This window comes from Pelodiscus sinensis, chromosome 15 (genome assembly GCF_052426305.1).
Source record: "Pelodiscus sinensis isolate ZL-2025 chromosome 15, ASM5242630v1, whole genome shotgun sequence".
NCBI lineage: Eukaryota > Metazoa > Chordata > Testudines > Trionychidae > Pelodiscus > Pelodiscus sinensis.
Genome location: NC_143066.1, coordinates 38,587,079 through 38,606,824, shown reverse-complemented (window position 1 = coordinate 38,606,824; position 19,746 = coordinate 38,587,079).

The window sequence follows — 19,746 nt, the reverse complement described above, 5'->3', positions numbered from 1 at the left end:
AGGGGTCGTTTTAACGATGAATACGATCATGGTTTGCATGGCACCTTCGTATGTTGAGGTGAAACTCAACCCAATGCACCAGTGAAGACCCATTGACGCTCTCAGAACAGAGTTTAACTTGTGCTTGGCCCTCTGTGAACGGCACCGATTTGTGAATTCAGCCTCACCACCCACCGCGAAATATAGGCCTTAGGCACTTAGCCGGGCCCTGTGAGTAGCTCAGCGCTCAGGATCATTAACGCCTCAGAACTCGCCTGTGAGGGATGCACGTGCTCCTCTCCCCATTGTACAGATGAGAAACCGAGGCAGAGAGGGACTAAAGCCCAGATGCTCAAACGATATATAGTGTGACAAAGCTCCGATGAAAACTCGGGGGGTCCTGCGCTTCCTGGCAGATTTTGCTTGCCTCAGAGGCTCACAGAAGCAATGTGATTTGTCCTTTTCATATTTGTTCATTTTTTTAATTGTATCCTTTGGTATATATGGTTGTGACTACTTTCTTCCACTATTTGATCTGAGGAAGTGGGTCTGGCCCACGAAAGCTCATCATCTAATAAACCATCTTTTTAGTCTTTAAAGTGCTACATTGTCCTGCATTTTGCTTCAGAAGCCCCCAGTTTTAGACCCCAAGTCTAAGGCTTTAGTTTGCCGTTTGTTGAGCTCTTTTCATCATTGGCCAGATCCAGAGAAGTGATTATTCCTCTTTATTTGGCTCTGGGGAGGCCACATCTGGAGTACTGCATCCCGTTCTGGGGCCCCCACTATAGAAAGGATGTGGTCGCATTGGAGAGGGTCCAGCGGAGGGCGACCAAAATGATGAAGGGGCTGGAGCACATGACCTATGGGGAAAGGCTGAGGGATTTGGGCTTATTTAGTCTGCAGAAGAGAAGAGTGAGGGGGAATGATGGCAGGATGTAGAGAGGCTGTTCTCAGCGGTGGCAGGTGACAGAACGAGGAGCAATGGTCTCAAGTTGCAGTGGGGGAGGTCTAGGTTGGATATTAGGAAAAATGATTTCCCTAGGCAGGTGGGGAAGCGCTGGGCTGGGTTCCCTAGGGAGGGGGTGGAATCTTCATCCCTAGAGGTTTTTAAGTCCCGGCTTGACAAAGCCCTGGCTGGGATGATTGAGTTGGAGTTGGAAATCTCTAAGGCTATGTCTACACTCACGGCTTCTTGCGTGAGAAATATGTAAATGAGGCTAAGCGTGGAATATCGCCGAGCCTCATTTGCATACCTAATGAGCTGTCGTATTTTCAGAAGAGGCTTTTGCACCAGAGGGAGCTGTCTACACTGCCCCTTCTTGCGCAAGAAAAACCCCTCTTGCGCAATGCTGCTATGCCAATTATTTTCAGGAATACTGGCATTGCACAAGAGGGGTTTTCTTGCGCAAGAAGGGGCAGTGTAGACAGCTCCTTCTGGTGCAAGAGACTCTCCTGCAAAAATGGCGGCTCATTAGGTATGCAAATGAGGCGTGGCGATATTCCATGCTTAGCCTCATTTGCATATTTCTCACGCCCTAGAGATTTCCAGAGCATGCTGGAAGCCTGTGGGGAGACAGATGGATCAATATCCAGTTGGCGGGTCAGTATCACTACAGATGGGAAAACCAAGGCACAGAGAGGGGCTGATTTGATGGTAGGGGTATCCAAGACTCCGCTCTGAGGGTGTGTCTACACAGCAAAGTTATTTCGGAATAACGTCCATTATTCCGAAATAACTATGCCAGCGTGTACGCAGCAATGTAGAAATAATTTCAAAATAATGGACGGCTTATTCCAACTTCTGTACACCTCATTCTACGAGGAATCACACCTATTCCGAAATAGCTATTTCAAAATATGGCGCGTGTAAACACTCCACTGCTGCTATTTCGAAATTGACCCCGGTGAGGGGCTATTCTATATTATTCCTCCTGGAGCTCTCCATCATGATAGCACGTCTACATTAGGGGAGCCTGCCTCGGACTCATTTTGAGTCCTGCAGTACAGATGTGCGATTTCGAAATAAGCTATTTCGGAATCACTATTCTGGAATAGCTTATTCTGAAATAACTGTGCAGTACAGACATAGCCTGAGTCACCTATCCAGGGACACTCGAGGAAAGGCAGTAGGAAGTGGAAGCCAAAATATGCAGCACTATCTATAAGGCTATGTCTACACTGCGGGGTTTTTTTTTTTTTTTTGCAGAAGAGGATATGCAAATGGAGAGCTCATTTGCATATCTTCCGATTCTTTTGGCGGAAGAGGTTTTGCTGAGAAAAAGCCCCATTTGCAAAACAAAAACCCCTTTTTCGCAAGATCCTGTAAACCTCGATTTTTGAGGAATAAGGGATCTTGCGAAAAAGGAGGTTTTTTCCGACAAATAGCCCCGTCTACACGGGGCTTTTTATCGGTAAAACCTCTTCCACCAAAAGAATTGGAAGACGATATGCAAATGAGCAAGCTATTTGCATATCCTCTTCTGCAAAAGAAAACGCAGTATAAACTAACGGAGACTCTGGATCAGGAATGCATCTCAGTGCCCAGTTTATCCCAGGCCACAGCAAGGCAAGGGGGAAGGCTGGGAGCCGACCAAGAATAGAAACAAGCCTAGAAGTCGCCCTCAGCAACATCCGCTGCTGTTTCCATTAGCCCCCCCTTCTTTTCCCCCGCCCCGACCCAGCTTTCCTCCCCGGGACCCCCAAGCTTCTCACAGAAATGAGGTGAGTTCAGACACAGCCCAAGACAGACAGTTTAAAAAAAAAACGGCTTTGGAAAAACAAAACACCTCACGCTTTCCTGTCTGCGTCTGGAAAACACACCTTCGCGCACCCCCCCGGCTGCGTTACACACGAGCCCATTCACCGCGGCTGTCTCTGGAGACGGCCCGTTCCCCGCCAGACACCTATAAATAGCCGTGTCTGCGAGTGGGGCCCGCAATTTGCAACCGAAGTGGGGCCTGAACCAAAGCCCCCAGACTTGGGGGACGTTTGAATTCTGATTCCCGTTCTGCTGGTAGGGCCCATCCCTGTTATGAGCTGTCTGGTGGGATATCGGGTCCCAAGGGTATAACTCCCTGATGTCCCCCACCGCACACACCCGCTCACTTCTCTAGTCCACCTGCAGTTTCTCCTCCTTCCCGAGACACTGAGGCCACCTCTCCCCCGGTCCCCATCTCATTCCCTGATAATGAGGCTTCGCCCGAATGCCTTTTCCTTTGGATCAAAGGCTCAGGGAGCTGCTGCTAGTAATTTATTACCGCAGCCAAGGTTTTTAATCCACACATGTTCAGTGCAAAGGTTAACACCAGGGTCTAGTCAGAGTCCAGGCCAGAGCAAAATCCCCATCGCAGGGGAAGGCAGACGCACCAGAAATTCAGCCTGGGATTTACCCACGATGGCGGAAAATGTGAGTTTAATAAAGTCTTCCTTAATAGCCAAAAAGCAGAGCAGGCCGAGGGCCAGCAAATCCACCTCGGACATGGCGGAGAAAACCTGAACTGTCGCATTGCGCCAAGGGCTGCCTGCCAGCAGAGGGTGCAATAGAGTGACGCCAGGAAAGTTTGTCAGTGTTTCTCAAGGTTTTTTTTTTATAAAGTACCCCTTTAAAAAAAAAATTATAAGTACTCCCAGTACCTAGTTTTCAGAGACACAACTTTTCTTCTACCCTCGCAACACATTTGTTTAAACAACTTAACTGTAGCGGTGACATTTTTGGGTGTAAAAAGTACAAAAATAATAAAATGCTGTAAAACTTAACACAAAAATTCCGTTTTCTCCAAATTTCAGTTGTGTTGATGTACCCCCCCTGTAGGGGTGCGTACTCCTCACCATGCCTCAGTGACCCACTGCCAGTCTTCAGCTAGCCCATCTCCGGGCAAGCTGCAGTCTGTACGGGCCGCTCATCACCGGCATGGGGTGTAGATTTGCTACCCCACTTACCAGGGCTGCCTTGCTGCTGCCCTCCAAGCCCCGGGACTTGCTGCCCCAGTCCTGTTCTCGCCGGGAGCCTCCTGTTTCCTCAGGTACCAGCTCCCTACTGCTCTCTCCCCTCAGTAGGGAACTGTCCTTCTTTATATAGCCCCCAGCTGGGCCCTCATTAGACCTAATGGCTTCAGCTGGGTCTTTTCTTTCAGCCCCTGCTCCTAGCCTGGGTTTTGCCTTTAAAGGGCCAGTGCAGGGCGTGCGCCCTGTCACACACCCTCCCTCTCGGACTGGGCTTCCCCTCCTCGGCCGACCCCTGTTCCAGGCCTCGGGTGTACTTTTCCTCTGTCCCTGGTCCCCCACCCCCAGGCCCTAGCTATCCTCGGGTTCTCTCTAGCAGCCTCTGAGCATGCGTGGCAGAGCCGGCGTGACGGCCGGCGGGCTCCCCAGAGAGTCGCCGCGCAGCTGTCAGTGCAGGGCAACGGTGCCCCGTAACATCCCCCCAGGCTTCTCTCAAGTACCCCTGAGGGTATTCGTACCACTGGTTGAGAAACACTAGTTTAAGCAATACAACCTGAAACTCTCCTGTCTTCCAGGTAAGCTCTCAAGCTGTGCCACACAGCCACTGAATAATCGACAAGAAAGACTTCTCGCAACGAATACATGAAAGGTCTCTAATTAAATCGCTCTCTGCTGAATGGAAGGCATCAAGGCGAGGAAAGAGAATTTTGCAGGAGGCTGAAAGATTCCCTGAGTTCTGTGCAGCAGGGGTATAAACTTCCTGCCAGCCACACATCTACCAGATTCATTGGTACTCTGGGCATTGGTGACAGAACGTGCTGCTTTCAACTGCGGAGAAAACCCAGATCTTCCAGCAGAGACAGCGTGTTCTCCGCAGGTTCCTGGCATGGTTCTCAAGCTTGTAAATAAATGTCACATTCATTTCCCCAGCCTGCTGCATGCACATTGGGGTGGGGGAGGAAGCACAAGGTCTCCTCTCTCTCGGGGATGAATCAGAGGAGAACAGAGAGAAGCCTTCATCGGGAATCACCCAGTCGCCTTTTTCTGCTTGTGAGCGGGTCACAGTTTTGCCTGGTCATTTGGAAGCAACTGACCTTATTTTGGGGTCTACCCTATGGGTTGGCTACGAAAAGTGCTCTGTGTTGTGGCCCCATGCAACTGATGAGAGAAGCCCCGCTGTGTACTCCCTTTTCCCGACGGGTGAATGAACCTGCCCTTCTAGTGCTGTTCGTTATGGGCGTGGAGTTCAGAATCTGGGCCGTGCAAATACTCAACACTGCCCAACTCTGAAACTCATTTCCTGCCATTATTCCGGCGTTATGTTTAAGAAGCACACGGGATCTTTGTAGGGGGAAAAGGCAATTTGCCGCATTCATTGAAAATACAAGAGCAAAGCCGTTAGCTCATGCTTACGTAGACAGAGGCTATGTCCAAACTACATCCCTCTTTCGAAAGAGAGTTGTAAATTAAGCAGATCAAAATTGCAAATGAAGCGGGGATTTAAATATCCCGCGCTTCATTTGCATAATCATGTCACAGCATTCTTTCGAAAAAGGGTATTTCGAATGTGAAACCATTGTCTAGACACGGTTCTTTTGAAAAAAAAAAAAACTTTTTCGAAAGATCCTGTACTCCGTTCTTTCGAAAAAGGGTATTTTGAAAGTGAAACCACTGTCTAGACACGATTCTTTCGGGGGAAAAAACCGTTTCTCAAAAGATCCTCATTTTTTGAGTAGTACACAATCTTTTGAAAAAGGGTTTTTTTTCCCCAAAAGAACTGCATCTAGACGACCGTTTCACTTTCAAAATACCCTTTTTCGAAAACACTGTGAGGCGATTATGCAAATGAAGCACGGGATATTTAAATCCCCACTTCATTTGCCATTTCGATCTGCCTAATTTGCATCCCTCTTTCGAAAGAGGGATGTAGTTTAGACATGCCCAGACAGACAGCGCTTCTCCCCTCAGGATACGTCTACACTGCAACACTGTTTTGAAATAACTAGCGCGATTCCAAAGTAACTTAGTCTGTGTCTACACAACAAGCAGTTCTTTCAAAATAGTGTCAAAATACTGTCAAGCTGGAGGACTTCTTACTCCGACTCCCCTAACCCTCATTGTGCGAGGAGTAAGGGAAGTCGGAGGAAGAGCGCTCTATTTCGAAATAAGTGCCGCATAGACACTCCCAATTTTGAAATAAGCTACGCAATGGACGTAGCTCAGTGTGCATAGCTTATTTCAACGTAAGCCCTGCAGTGTACACATGCCCCCCACCCCACAGTCCCTCCTACCACTGATGGTATTGTTACCAGTCTGTCGCACGTTAGCCTGTTGGCCAAGTAGGCTAAGTGTGAGGGAGGAACCAGGTACGCTTTGGCTCTGGGCTGATAGTGGCAAGACGAACCCAGCTCTTGTGGGAAAGCCGTCCTCCTTGATAATGCTGCTTCTCCTTCACGATCAGCAGGTTTTTCATTTTCGGACAGATGCCTGTTACCCCGCTGGTTGTTCTTGCTCCTTATCGTCTTTGTTTGGCCATGCTAAGCTGGTTCCGAGCAGGAAGATCTTGCCCCAAGGTCTCGCTTTTCCCCTCTCTGTCCTGGGCCACCAATCTGCCCTCTTCTGTTCTGCTTTGGAGTCCATGGTTGTTCAATATCCCTGGGTCAGGGGTGGCCTTCGCTCATCTCTCACACATTCCTTATTCTCCCACAGAACAAGAACAAGGGGGCCACAATGATACTCATAGCACATGCCGAGAGCTGCAACTTAAGTGTGGTTGTATATACATATAGATGCAAATATATGCAAATCGCTTCTTTCACACTGACGGGCATGAATACAAAGATTAAGCCGGACCCAAACGTGGCCAGTGTGAACCAGACAGCACCGCTTAGGCACTGCCCATAAGGCTAAGCAACCAGCACTTCCCACAATGCCCTGGTGCTCTCAGCAACTCCTCCCAGGGGCTATACCTGTCTATCCCAGCCAGCTCGTCTGCTTGCGACTTCCCATCCTCACCCCGCCTGGGAGACGCTTTGCTGTTGTGGAGCGTGTTCCCAGGGGAGGCCATGTTCCAGCGATCCTACCTGCAGGCCACGTGCTGAGCTCCCCGTAAACCCAAACCGCACCGCAGGCCACAAACGGGCCACATGTTGAGTAGCCCTGTCATATAAAATCAACTTTAAAAATCAAAACAAAACAATAACCATAAACATTGACACCTTTCAGGTATCTAAAAGGGGGTCACAAGGAGGAGGGAGAAAAATTATTCTTTCTGGCCTCTGAGGATAGGACAAGAAGCAAGGGGCTTAAACTGCAGCAAGGGAGGTTTAGGTTGGACATTAGGAAAAAGTTCCTACCTGTCAGGGTGGTTAAACACTGGAATAAGTTGCCTAGGATGGTTGTGGAATCTCTATCACTGGAGATATTTATGAGCAGATTAGATAGACATCTATCAGGGATGATCTAGACAGTACTGGGTCCTGCCGTGAGGGCAGGGGACTGGATTTGATGACCTCTCGAGGTCCCTTCCAGTCCTAGTGTTCTATGATTCTATTTCTACAAGAATTCCAAATCACATCATTCTAAACCATTTCTACAATAATAAGAAACCTCGCAAACTATTTCTACCCTGCGGCACTAAAAGAAGAAATAATAATTTTTCTACCACACAGGTGGGTCACACACGCTCGTGCATGGACGTGAGAGGGCTGGGATGGGGTGGGGAACCAGCAAAGCCCCCTTACCAAACCAGAGCTAATCTGCCTGGAGAGGTTCCAAAACCAGACACTGGACTCTGTTCTCGGCTGACACGAGCGAGTAAAACTTCCTGGCTAGCAGTGCCTAGCACTCCGGCCCAGCAGCCAGGAACACAGTCTGGGTTGGCAGCGTTTGACCTGTGCTGTGGCCGGGAGTGGGAGAGGACACTTGACGTCTCTGACAGCAGAAGAGGAAAAATGCCAGACAGCAGATGCTGTGGCTGCCAGACCCGGCATTTGGGCTCTGGGCTCTGATGTGCACATGTCCCTGCCTGTTACAATCCTGATTTCATGCTGCTAAATGGAGCTGACACGGACACAGCCGGCAGGAAATCAGGGGATGGCTTCATGCGCGCAGGGAGGAGATAAGAGAGGCTGTGCTGGAAAACAGAAATGGGCGTAAGCTGTGGAATTCCAGGCTTGGGCTCCACCATTGGCATGGGCCTGTCTGAAGCCCAGCCAGAGGGCTGACACTAGGGGGCGCTGTTGCCTGTAGATTGTTAAGGGTTTCATGCACAGGCGTTTTGCGGGAGGGGGGGGCGTTAAATGACTTTTTCCCCCCCTCCTCTTTGGCTCAGTGATTGCTCCCTTTGCTTTTCAGGGGCGGATGTGAAACCGGCAAGAGCCCCAATGCTCAAGGTGAGGACGCCTCCGAGGGGGTCACTTTGATCCTGATGGTTTCATTTCACTTTCACGCCCGGTGTCCCACACAACTCGGACACAAAATCAGTAACCCTGTGAAGGCTCTCGTGTGTCCAGCCGTTGTGTCCTCCCAGCTGCTTTCCCCTGGGCTGATGCTCTGAATGCGTGTGAAACGGGATCAGAACGACAGTTCCTTGAAAGCGATGGCCATTGGCAAATCAAAACAATCATTTTCACTCTCAAGGTTTCCAGCTCATCAAATTCTCTCTCTCTCACACCCACACACACATGCTATGGGCTCGATACGGGAGGGGCTCTGAAAGGCCGTTGGACTAGAATCATAATTGTTCCTTCAGGCCTCAACTCTGGTCTTTGCGGATCTTTTTCGGTGCCAAACAGAATCCCACTAACACTCCCTTAGCTCTGTGGTTTTAGCAGGCCCCGGCAAATGTTTGCACCGGTAAAAAGTCAGAAGATCCAACTCAGAGACAGGCAAGGAGCTGGTATGCAGAACCAGAAGGGACCTATTTTTACATGGTCACTTTAGCTTTTCCACACCGGTCATGATTTTATAGACCTCTATCATATCCCCCTTAGTCTCCTCTTTTCTAAAAAGACTGGGACTTTTCAGCTTAGAAAAGAAGAGGCTAAGGGGGGATATGACAGAGGTCTATCAAATCGTGACTGGTGTGGAAAAAGTGAATAAGGAAAAGTTATTTATTTATTCCCACAATATAAGAATTAGGGATCACCAAGGCTACGTCTAGACTGCAAGCCTCTTTCGAAAGAGGCTTTTTTGAAAGATACTTTCGAAAAAAAGCATCTAGCCGACAACCAGTACTTTCGAAAAAGCAAGCCACTTTTTCGAAAGAGAGCACCCCGGCAGTCTGGAGGCTCTCTTTCGAAAAAGCACAGTTTGCATTCCATAGCACCTTTCTTCGAAAGAGCACTTGCAAAAAAAGGCATTCTTCCTTGTAAAATGAGGTGTTCCGTGGTCGAAAAAAAAACGCCGCATCCTTTTGATTTACTTTCGAAAGAACGCAGCAGCAGTCTAGATGCAGGGGAAGTTTTTTTTTAAAAAAGGCCACTTTTTTCGAAAAAATCCCTGTAGTCTAGACACAGCCCAAATGAAATGAATAGGCAGCAGGTTTAAAACAAACAAAAAGCAGTTTTTCTTCACTCAGCACACAGTCAACCTGTGGAACTCCTTGCCAGAGGATGTGGTGAAGGCTAGAACTTTAACAGGATTCAAAGAAGAGCTAGATAGATTCATGGAGGTTAGGTCCATCAATGGCTATTAGCCAGGATGGGTAGGAACGGTGTCCCTAGCCTGTTTGTCTGGAGGTGGGTGACAGGGGAGGGATCGTGTGAGGATTACTTGTTGTGTTCCCACCCTCTGGGGCATCTGATATTGGCCACTGTCAGCAGACAGGATACTGGGCTAGATAGACCATTGATCTGACCCAGTCTGGCCGTTCTTAAGTTCTTATCCCAGAGAGGGGGCGGGGGCGGGTTCTTAACACAATATGTGCATTTTGCAGCCTCCACCGTTCTGACTCCAGGTAGCGGGGGTCCGGGTCCCCTTACCCCACTCTGTTTCTCAATGACGGCTAGAGGGACCAGCCTGTATGTTGACTTTAGTTACACTGGTGTTAACCTGGAATTCCTCCAGATTTATACTAGCCTCACTGAAATCTGAATCTGGCCCCCAGGGTTCCCAGGACAGGAGAATCAGTCTGTCAGGAGGGCAGAACAAATCCCAGCGACTTGCCGTTTGGATTCATGTTGACACTTTACGTGTTCATTTTGCCTCCAGAGCCAAAATAACACGTCAGGAGCAACAGGACAGGTGGGACCTCCCTAATCTGGACTTCCCTAGTCCGGCCTCCTCGGTGATCCAGTGGGTGCTCTGGGGTTGGGGTGTTCACTGGGAAGACTCGGCCATCTGGGGACCAGGGAACAGCAGGGCCCGGAGGGATGGGGGAGAGGAGACCCGGTGTCCCTGGGACTGATGGAGGAGTCCCAGCATCCTGGGGGCCCTCAGCGGGGAGCTGGCATCTGGGAGCGGAGCCCTGGCACCCTGAGGAGCAAACCTCAGCACCCTTGGGAAAGGGAGATGAGGGGTCAGTAGCCAGGAGCAGAGGGGCTAGCATTGACCTCCCCCAGTCCAGCAAATTCCCTGGTTCGGGACCAGTCAGGTCCGGAGGGTTCTGGACCAGAAAGGTTCAGCCTGTTTTAGAAACGGGAGAATTGCTGTTGCTTAGGTAAAGAGAGGCTGGCTTGCAGGAAGCCGGGGAACAATCCCACCCATTACACAAAAATCCCTTCCCCAGGCCCCTGAAATGCAACCTCCTCTGGGGCGTGGCACGGCGGCCGTTTAACAGCGCCCAGCAACATTCCATGGAAGCAAAGAACGCTGATGGATGTGTCTGAACTAGCAGAAGAACGTCCAACGAAGGAACGTACCTACCCGTGCTGGAATGTGGCCAGGCCCCTCGGGCGCACACCGCAGGCCTTGCCAACACGGAGGTGGTCAGGATTTGGGGCTTACATCAGACCGATTTGTCGAGGAAAAGATGAAAGGCCTTTCAGACTCCGGCGCTTGTGAAATCCCAGTAGCTACCGCTCTGTGGGCTGGAGTCAAATCAATTCCAGACCGAGGCACGACGTTAACGGATGCCCTTTTGGAAAAGGAGAGCGTTTCCTTCGCGTACCTGGAATGGGGATTTCCCTGCTGGAGTTGCTGGTCTTCAGCTCAACAGCATGCACAGGAAAGGCAGACGTTATACTCAAACTTATTCCTGAGGACCCTTGCTCATGCATTAGGCCTGGCCTCTATTAGCATGGGCAGCTAGTGGTGACTTGGGGTTTCCCCTCTCCCCAGAATGCATCCCAGGTGGGATGCACCCTACAACCCAGCTACCCTCGGGGCCTCTCTCTCATGACCTAAGACCAAGAACAAACTTTCTCACAAGCCAAAATTAAGGCCTCATTGTGCTGATGACAGGTCAGAGCAGAAAAAAAATACAAATGCCCTTGGCAATCGTTTCCCTAAGAAGACAGTGTTTATAATAGGCTAGAAAGGGGAGGGAAGGAACCAGAAAGCTCCCCTTAGGATAGTGGTTCTCAACTCGTCTCAGTCCACGGACCACCAGGCCAATCAAAAAATTTTCGGGGACCACCTCCAGCACAGAACGAACGACACAGCAGCCGCTCAGCACGACAGCGGCAGCTACACAGATGCTCAGAGCCTCAGACAGAAGTTACTGGCAACACAACGCGGTTGCATCCTAGGTGACACTGTTTGACGCGCCGCGTGCGTGTGAACACGGTGTAAAACAGCCTAACGGCGGCGCCTGCTCACGCCGTGTGACTTTGGACAATGTTCCTGTGGACCACCGAAAAAGTCACCATGGACCACCAGTTGAGCACCACAGCCTTAGGAAGTGCCTTACCCCTCTAGGGGCGGGGAGGAGATGCAAAGTGTCACCGCACAGGTATTTTCTCACCTCATGTGCAGCTCTGAGCCACAAAGTCCCCAGGATGTCATCTGAAAGAGAAAGAGGAAGCAGAGCTGAGGTTAACTCTTCATTCTCCAGAACCACCTGCTGAATCATCCAACTCTATCTTCTCCAACACAGAGAGGCTGTGTCTAGACTGGCAAGTTTTTCCAGAAAATCAGCCGCTTTTCCGGAAAAACTTGCCAGCTGTCTACACTGGCCGCTTGAATTTCCGGAAAAGCACTGACAATCTCATGTAAGATCATCAGTGCTTTTCCGGAAATACTATGCTGCTCCCGTTCGGGCAAAAGTCTTTTTCCGAAACACTTTTGAAGGTCCAGTGTTGACAGCAGAGATTTGTTTTCCACTAAAGCACTTTTTGCGAAAATGGCGATCGGGGATTTTTTGCGGAACAGCGCATCTAGATTGGCCACAGAAAAGCATCCTGCCAATCTAGACGTGCTTTTCCGAAAATGCTTTTAACGGAAAAGTTTTCCGTTAAAAGCATTTTCGGAAAATCATGTCAGTGTAGACGTAGCCAGAGAGTCTCTTTAGGAGACCGATTTGCTCTCCTCAGGTCAAGACATGATGTTAGCATTCTAACAGCCTAAGGCAAACTCTGGACCAGTCGCTCATTTCCTTTGTACATTGTTTTCGCATGATTAGGCATGGAACGGAGAGATGGAAAAGTCCCATTAGATCAGCCCCTCTCCCAGCCAAAGCAGGGTTGCTCCCTAATCCGTCTTGCCTGGCGTTTCGGCCAGTCTATTTTTAATACTGACTCATAGGAGTGAGAGAGGGGAAAGACCGACTGGTCATGCCGTCCATCTCCTGGCCACGACGGGGCTGCTCCCGGCAGCCTAGTTTTTGGTGTTTGGACTGACTCTCAGGTTGCTCACAGCACACAGGAAAGCAGAGCTGTCTCGGCCCACGCTAGCGGCACGGACAGCTAGCGAGAGTGTTCGTGCTGCCCCTCGGCGCTGACCATCCAAGGGGAGAGAACAGAGCATGTTGGGGAAGAGGAGAAATAGACACACTGAAACATAAAGTCCAATGCTTAGCAAAGAAACAAGACGGCACAAAATCCCAGCTCGGCTGCGGGCAGCGGAATTGGAACCCGCTCCCCAAATCGCCCATTTTGGGGAAGTTTGGCTCCGCATTGAGAGCTAAGTGCTGGCCATGGGCTTCCCCACCACCTCCAGCATCCGTAAGCAGTGAAAGGAACTTCACATTTCTTCCAGGACTGTCCTATTGCAACCCGGGTTCCCGCAAGCTCTTTAAATAGCTCCCTGCTGGCACCTCTGGCTTTCACCTCTGCACATGTCTCTAGTTGCAACGTGGATTTGGGATTAAAAAAAATACAATTAGTTCACCCAGCTCTGTGGTCGTCCTTCCCTGGCTCGGTGGAGCAGACGGGACAACAGAACACAGAGCTTCGCATCAGCTATTTTCTGCCTCTAAGGGAAGGGACAGGTGGCACTTGGCCGGGGAGACATGAGGGAGCCCAAGAGGCTGTCTCCTCCCGCATGGTTAAGCTCTGTCTGCGGTTACACAGAGTCCCGTGTTGTTCGTTTGCCCGGCCCCTGTCCCTTTGGCCTGGCTCAAGCAGGAGCTGCTGGAGCAGGAGCCGAGTGTGGAGGAGAACCCAAGGCGTGAGCCGGCTGAGTCGAATTAGGCCTGGATAATCCCGCTGGGGTTGGGCTGCCCGGCGTGGCGGTGCCCACGTGCTCCTGTTCATCCAGGGCGCCAGGCGCTGCTCTGCCGGCACGTCGCATCCGAGCGAGAGGGGGCCAGTCAGTGAGGCAGGGCCAAGGCAGCACCAGCCTGGTGTGGGCACAGCCCTTTCACACGCCCGATTAAACACGTTACCACCTGCCCCTCCCAGAAACGTACCCGCTCGTGCGGGCGCAAACCGTGCACCAACTGACACGAACGTGAGGGCACACACGCTCGTGCCCCCCCCACACTCGTGCACCCATTCTTACTGGTGCGTACGTACCAAAACACCACCCTTTGCACGCACAAGTTCATGCTGCCAGGGGGTCCAGAGCCACTGACCCCAACCTCCCCCCAGCTCTCTTGCTGCTGGCCTATGACATTTGCCCTCCCTGGGGGCCCATTCAGAGCATTGCTGGAGTCAGCCCCCAGCCAGGGCGCTATCCACCCAGTGCACCAGTCCCCATTGCTGGGAGTCTGTGTTTCGACAACCCCCAACCTCAGCAAGCAGTGCAGCCGACACGAACCGCACGGTCCATCCCAGCCAGCCTTTCCCCCTGCCCCCCTCCCCCTATCCTTTTCGACCTTTGGTTTCCAGCTCAGCCCTGGCCTTATCTGCCTCCAGTAATCAAAGATAATTGGTTGGTCCCCAGTGGGTTGATCTAATAGCCGACCGAATAAAGTTATTTTGAACAGTTGGCCATGAGTTCATCTCCTGGAAAGCCTCCACCCCAGCTGCTGCTGGCCTTTTTATTTACTCCCCCCCCCCAAATTATTAAACTTCTCCTGCAGATTAACAGGGCTTAAATAATTGTGACCTGGGAACAACCAGTGTTCATATCTCCCCTTCAGTGATAAAGAGGCCAAACATCCTCATGAGCTTTCTTTGTGTAACAGAGGATGATGGATTTAGTTGGGGGTCTGATCCCTTTTGAGGGTTGGTTTCCTGGGTTCTGTGCTCTAGAGTAGGGAAGTAAGCAACTAGTTGACTATCCAATAAGCATAACTAGTGATGAGACTAGTTACCTCCCCTCCCATTGGGGCTCTTGTACATTTCAAAGGCTTAGGCGTCACAGGGAGCATGGGATCAGTCCCCCGCTGGCCCCGCACTCCCTGCAGGGCTTCCGTTTTGGAACCGGCATGACTCTGGCTACAGTTCAAAGGCGAGGTGCCCTTATCAAATCATTGAATAATCAATGGAAATCCAAATCAACTACTCTAGAGCTGCATCCTCTCAGAGATGAAGTGGTTCAGTGTCTGCATTGCTCTTCAGGGTGGTGGTGACTCCAACATTTTGCCTTGTCTGGGGGAGACCGGAGAATCTGGCCCAGTGGGACAGGGTGGTCGGGAGCCCCAGACAGCCAGAAGGCGGGTGTCAGTGACATCATCAGCACACAGGAAAAATCCCAATGGGTCTTCTGTGACCAAACTCCCCCACAGGCTCATCTAAGCCATCCCTCTACCAGGCCAGAGTTTTCCAGTATAATCCTTTGCTCCAGTCCTCTTTTTAAATGCCTCCAATCTGCCTAGTCTAGCAGATTTCACTCGCAGGAAGCTTATCTTGGATATTTAGCATACGAGTATAAGCAGGGTCCTAGGCAATGTTCCCTCTAATTTTTTTTCCATCCAGGTGTGGAATAAATTTTGCTACATGCGCCAAGTCTTTTTCAGATGTGCACCACCAGGAGAAACACATGCTGCTGGGTATGCTGCGTCATAGTGGGCCCAGGGTCTGCATCAAGTACCTCTCAGCTTGGTGGCCATCATTACGGTGTCTTATTTCATTCAGCCTACTTACTAGTGTGTGTAATGCAGGCAGAAGGCTATGCATGTGCATGTGTGAGAAGCTATCAATGGAGCTCAGGGAAAAAACAGAGTAGGTACTTCACCGTGTGGCCTAGCACTTGCTGCGCTGAGAGAGGCTACGGACAATACAGAAAATTTTCACGCATAACTCTCCTTGTCCAATCAATTCCACAACGGCAGAATTGTTCGCTCTGACTCACTCTAGCTTCCTGTTCATATAACAAAGGCATTTTTAAAAGTGCTATGAGGATTTCACAGCAATGCACCAGAATGGCTCATAGTTAGAAAAACGGTGCCGGAAGAACAAAAAGCTAAAAAGGCAAAACTCGCTCCAGAGATACTATTAATATTCAGAGCTGAGCTAACACAGAGCGTGTGAGTCATTGAATTTTGCCACTATCTGATGGGTAAATTGTTCAGTCACATTCATTTATTTATTTATTTTTGCCATACGTGGGTAGCTGGATGTTGCATGAATCACGCAAAAATTCATTCGGCGAATATATTGATTCACAATATTTGAATCTTTTATTCAGGGAATAGTTTTCCCCTTAATGTTTGGAAACTAAGGGTGTGTCTAGACTACAGAGTTTTGTCGACAAAAGTGGACTTTTGTCGACAAAACTATACCTGCGTCCACACTACCAATGAGTTCTGTCGACATAACGTCAACAGAACTCAGCAGTTTTGTTGACGCTGGTAAACCTCATTTTACGAGGCATAACGCCTTCTGTCGACAGAAGGTGTTATTGCATGTAAACTGTCCTTTGCGTCTACACTACCATGTTGACAAAGCACCTTGCTTTGTCGACAGAACTCAATGTAGTCTAGACGCTCTTTGTCGACAGAAGTTTTGTCGACAGTATCTGTCGACAAAACTTCTGTCGACAGAAGCCTGTAGTCTAGATGTACCCTAAAAGAACTCACCGTAATCACAGCATGTTTTTATAGGTTGAACCTCTCTAGTCTGGCATTCTCCAGACCCTACCAGTGCTGAAACAGAGAATTTGCCAAACCAAAGCAGGTCAATATCGTCTAGCAGCATGACCAACACTTCCACTGCTTGCTGGGCTGTTAGAAAACAAACAACCACCAAACCATTTGCTGTTTTTTTCTGTAACAGGCTAACTCGGCTACCCCTGAAGCTGTTAGAAAACATTTAGGGGTAAATTAGAGCAAAAGAACAGCACAGAACACTGAGAACCAGGACAGGTGGCTGTAAACAAACTTTATGGGCCTGCAGGAGACTTGGCCACACCCATGATAAGTGGACATCTGGCTAACCGAAATCACGCTGGACCATGGATGTTATGGACCGGAGAGTGCCAGACTGAAGAGGTCCACCCTGTAGAACCGACCTTTGAAATGTTTGGTTAACATTCCCCTCCAACTTTTTTCATTTCTGCAACAGCATCTAAACTTCTGCGTTCTAGCTGAGTCTAGACTAGGAAATGGCCAAATATGGCAGGTGAGGATGATGTCAGCTGTATCAAGCCAAACCAGAAACCCATTCACATTTTTACGACGGCCAATTTTTCAGCCTTCACTACCTGGCAGTGTTCCTTTGAAACAATGAAATCCTCACATTTGCGAAGGCAAAATCCGGCACAGGCTGCTTTGCTGGAGCGAGGGTGGAATGAAAACGAAAGCCAGTCGAAAAATAGGAAAACCATTGGGAAAATGTGTTGCACCTCTCGCTTATTTTTCTCCCCTCCAAATATTGGATTTGAAAATCTCCCAACACATAGGGGCTAGGATGGGAATAATCTTGAAATCCAGAAAAATCTTCCTAAAAAATATTTGTTCCTCCCTCCTCCAGAAACTCAAGAGATCTAGATTCTCTCCCTAGCTCTGCCCCTGAATGAGTGGATGACCATGGGAAAGTCGCGTCACTTCCCTGTGCCTCGGTTTCCCCAGCTGTAAAATGGTGTTGCTGCAATGCATGATGTGTGTGGATAAAAAGCTGGGTATTGTCTGCGTTAACTTGCTGAGTATTCTTCTTAATCACCACCCCGGCTGGAGGTCGGACATGCTAACTTTTTTGCAGGGTGTGCAGAAATCCCAGATTTGTCATGCCCTGACATTGGAAATCATGGAGGTCAGTGGGCCAGACCTGGGGCAGGTGAGACTTAAAGCACAACCTAGGCCAGAGTAGGCAAAAGAGTCTCTGTAGGCTGGATTTGGTCTTCCAAGCGGGTTGATCCAGGCCACAGAGATCCTGCCACTCCTCTGCCCCCAGGCCAACCAGGACCTAAGGATGGGGGAGCACACAGTGCTTAGAGTCAACCCTGCTGGTTGACTCTCATAGGTTCCCAAACTGGGGGTCACGAGGTTTACAGGATCGGTTGGCAAAGGTTTCCCCAGCCGACAGATCTGCGTCGAGACTGCCGCGCTGTGCCGGATCAGCTGATCGTCGGCACAGCATAGTGGCCATTTTTATTTTAACGACATGGGGATTATTTAAATCCCCTCTTCTTTGCCTATGCTGGGTAAACTGGTTCACATGGCTCCGCCGACGGAGCCATGTAGTCGAGACGTACCCCTAGAGTCAACGGCCAGCTGTCGCTCAGCTGGTGGGTGACTCTAAATGTAGCACTCCCTTGCAGGCCGGGTGCAGGCTTTGCGTGCTCCCCCAGCCCCCAGGCTCTGATTGACCTGGAGGTAGAGGGGGAGGAGCCTGAAGTCTTCTCCCACCGCCAGGGTCGCGGGTGCCTAGAGGGAACCGCCAGCCGTTCAGAACAGCTCGCAGTTTTCTCGGGGGCGGGGCAAAGACTTCCCCACTCACAGACCAATCAGGGTTTGTGGGCGGGGAAGTGTCTGGGCTCCGCCCCTTCTGCCTGAGGCCCCGCCTCTTCTAGGGTAACTTGGGGCTGCTTCAAACATTTCTGAAGTGGCCCCCAGTCAAAAATTATTGCCCACCCCTGACCTAGGCCAGTCAGCTTTTCAGAAAGAACGAGGTCACAGCACCAAGCTCTCCCGCGCTTCCTACCATGGTGATCTGGCTCCTTGGTCCCATGGTGCACTCCATGTCTCCATGGCAACACCCCCAGCAGCACAGTGCACTTCTATGCCATGCACCCACAGCTACCCACAGGGGGGACTCAGTGGGAAGAAGAGGGGGAATGCTGGGCACGCCCTGTGCTCCAGCCATCCCCAGACGTTGGCTGCCCCTCGGGGGCTATCGCCAGCTGCAGTACAAATCCAAGCAGGGATCGAATTGGCCAGGAATCACAGACCCACTGCTAACTCCCTTGTGGCTACTGCCACACTGCCGAGAATCTTGGCAGCTGAGAGTCGACCCCTGTATTATTTATATTGTAAGCTCTTTGGGGCAGGGACTGTCTACTACTCTGTGTTAGTACAGCACCTAGCACAGTGAGGATCCACCGGGTTGGCCCCTACACCGGGATGGACAAGATCTGGCCCGCCAAGCCATTTGCGCCAGCCTGTGCCCTGCCCTGCGACTCTCCCGCCTCCCAAGGCCAATGGAGACTTGAGGCAGGGGAGTGCGCAAAGTCACCGACTATTCCAAGCGGCTGGTGGTTCCCGCCCCCTGCCGGGGCGGGTGGTGCCTGGAGGGAGCCATCAGCCGTTCTGAACAGCGAATGACTTCAAGCACTCCCCTGCCACCAGGTCCTGATTGGCCGAAGGCTGGGGGAGTGCGCCAAGTCTCCTCTCCCCTGCAAGGGGCTTAGAGAGAACCTCCCCTTTCCGCCAGAGGCCCCGCCCCTTCTGCCTGAGGCCCCTCCCCTCCCCAGGGTGGGGCCGGCCAGTGACCACAAACCAACATTCATGGAGCAGTCCCCCCCTGCAAAATTATTCCCCACCCCCTGCCCTTACTGTAACAGACGTGATTCAATAATAACTCTCTGCCCCTGAAGAGAAAGATCCTATAGAGAAAACACGAGGCTGGGCACGTCAGTACCAATCGCAGCGGGTGAGAGCTGCAGCTCAGAGAGCAGCCTGTAGATTTGCTAGAGGAGTCAGGGGCAGGAGGGCTCACAGGTGCCCTGCTGTAACAATCGAGGCTCCTTAAGGGAGACACTGCCCGTCGGCGCCAGAGGCCCCGAACGCGGTGCCCCCAAGGGCTGGCTGGAGCCCCGAGTTGATCCCGCCCCCCCTCGTTTTTTTGCTCATCTGGTCTGAGGTGCCATCTGGCCCTTGGCAAACGGGAATCGTCTCCCCGCAGGCCTGAGGCAGAGCAGACAGCCCCGATGACATCAGCTCTGCCCAGCTGCTCCTTCCCCCCGTCCCTCGGGATTAGAGGTTCTTCCCGACTCACGTTCGCTCAGCGTTGACTCTGCTCGGGAGGGGAGCTGCCAGTGCCGAGCGGCCCTGCCAAGCCCTCTGCGCGTTGCTTGTTTTCCGAGGTGGAATCCGTCTGCGCGGGATTGGCCTGCGAGTTC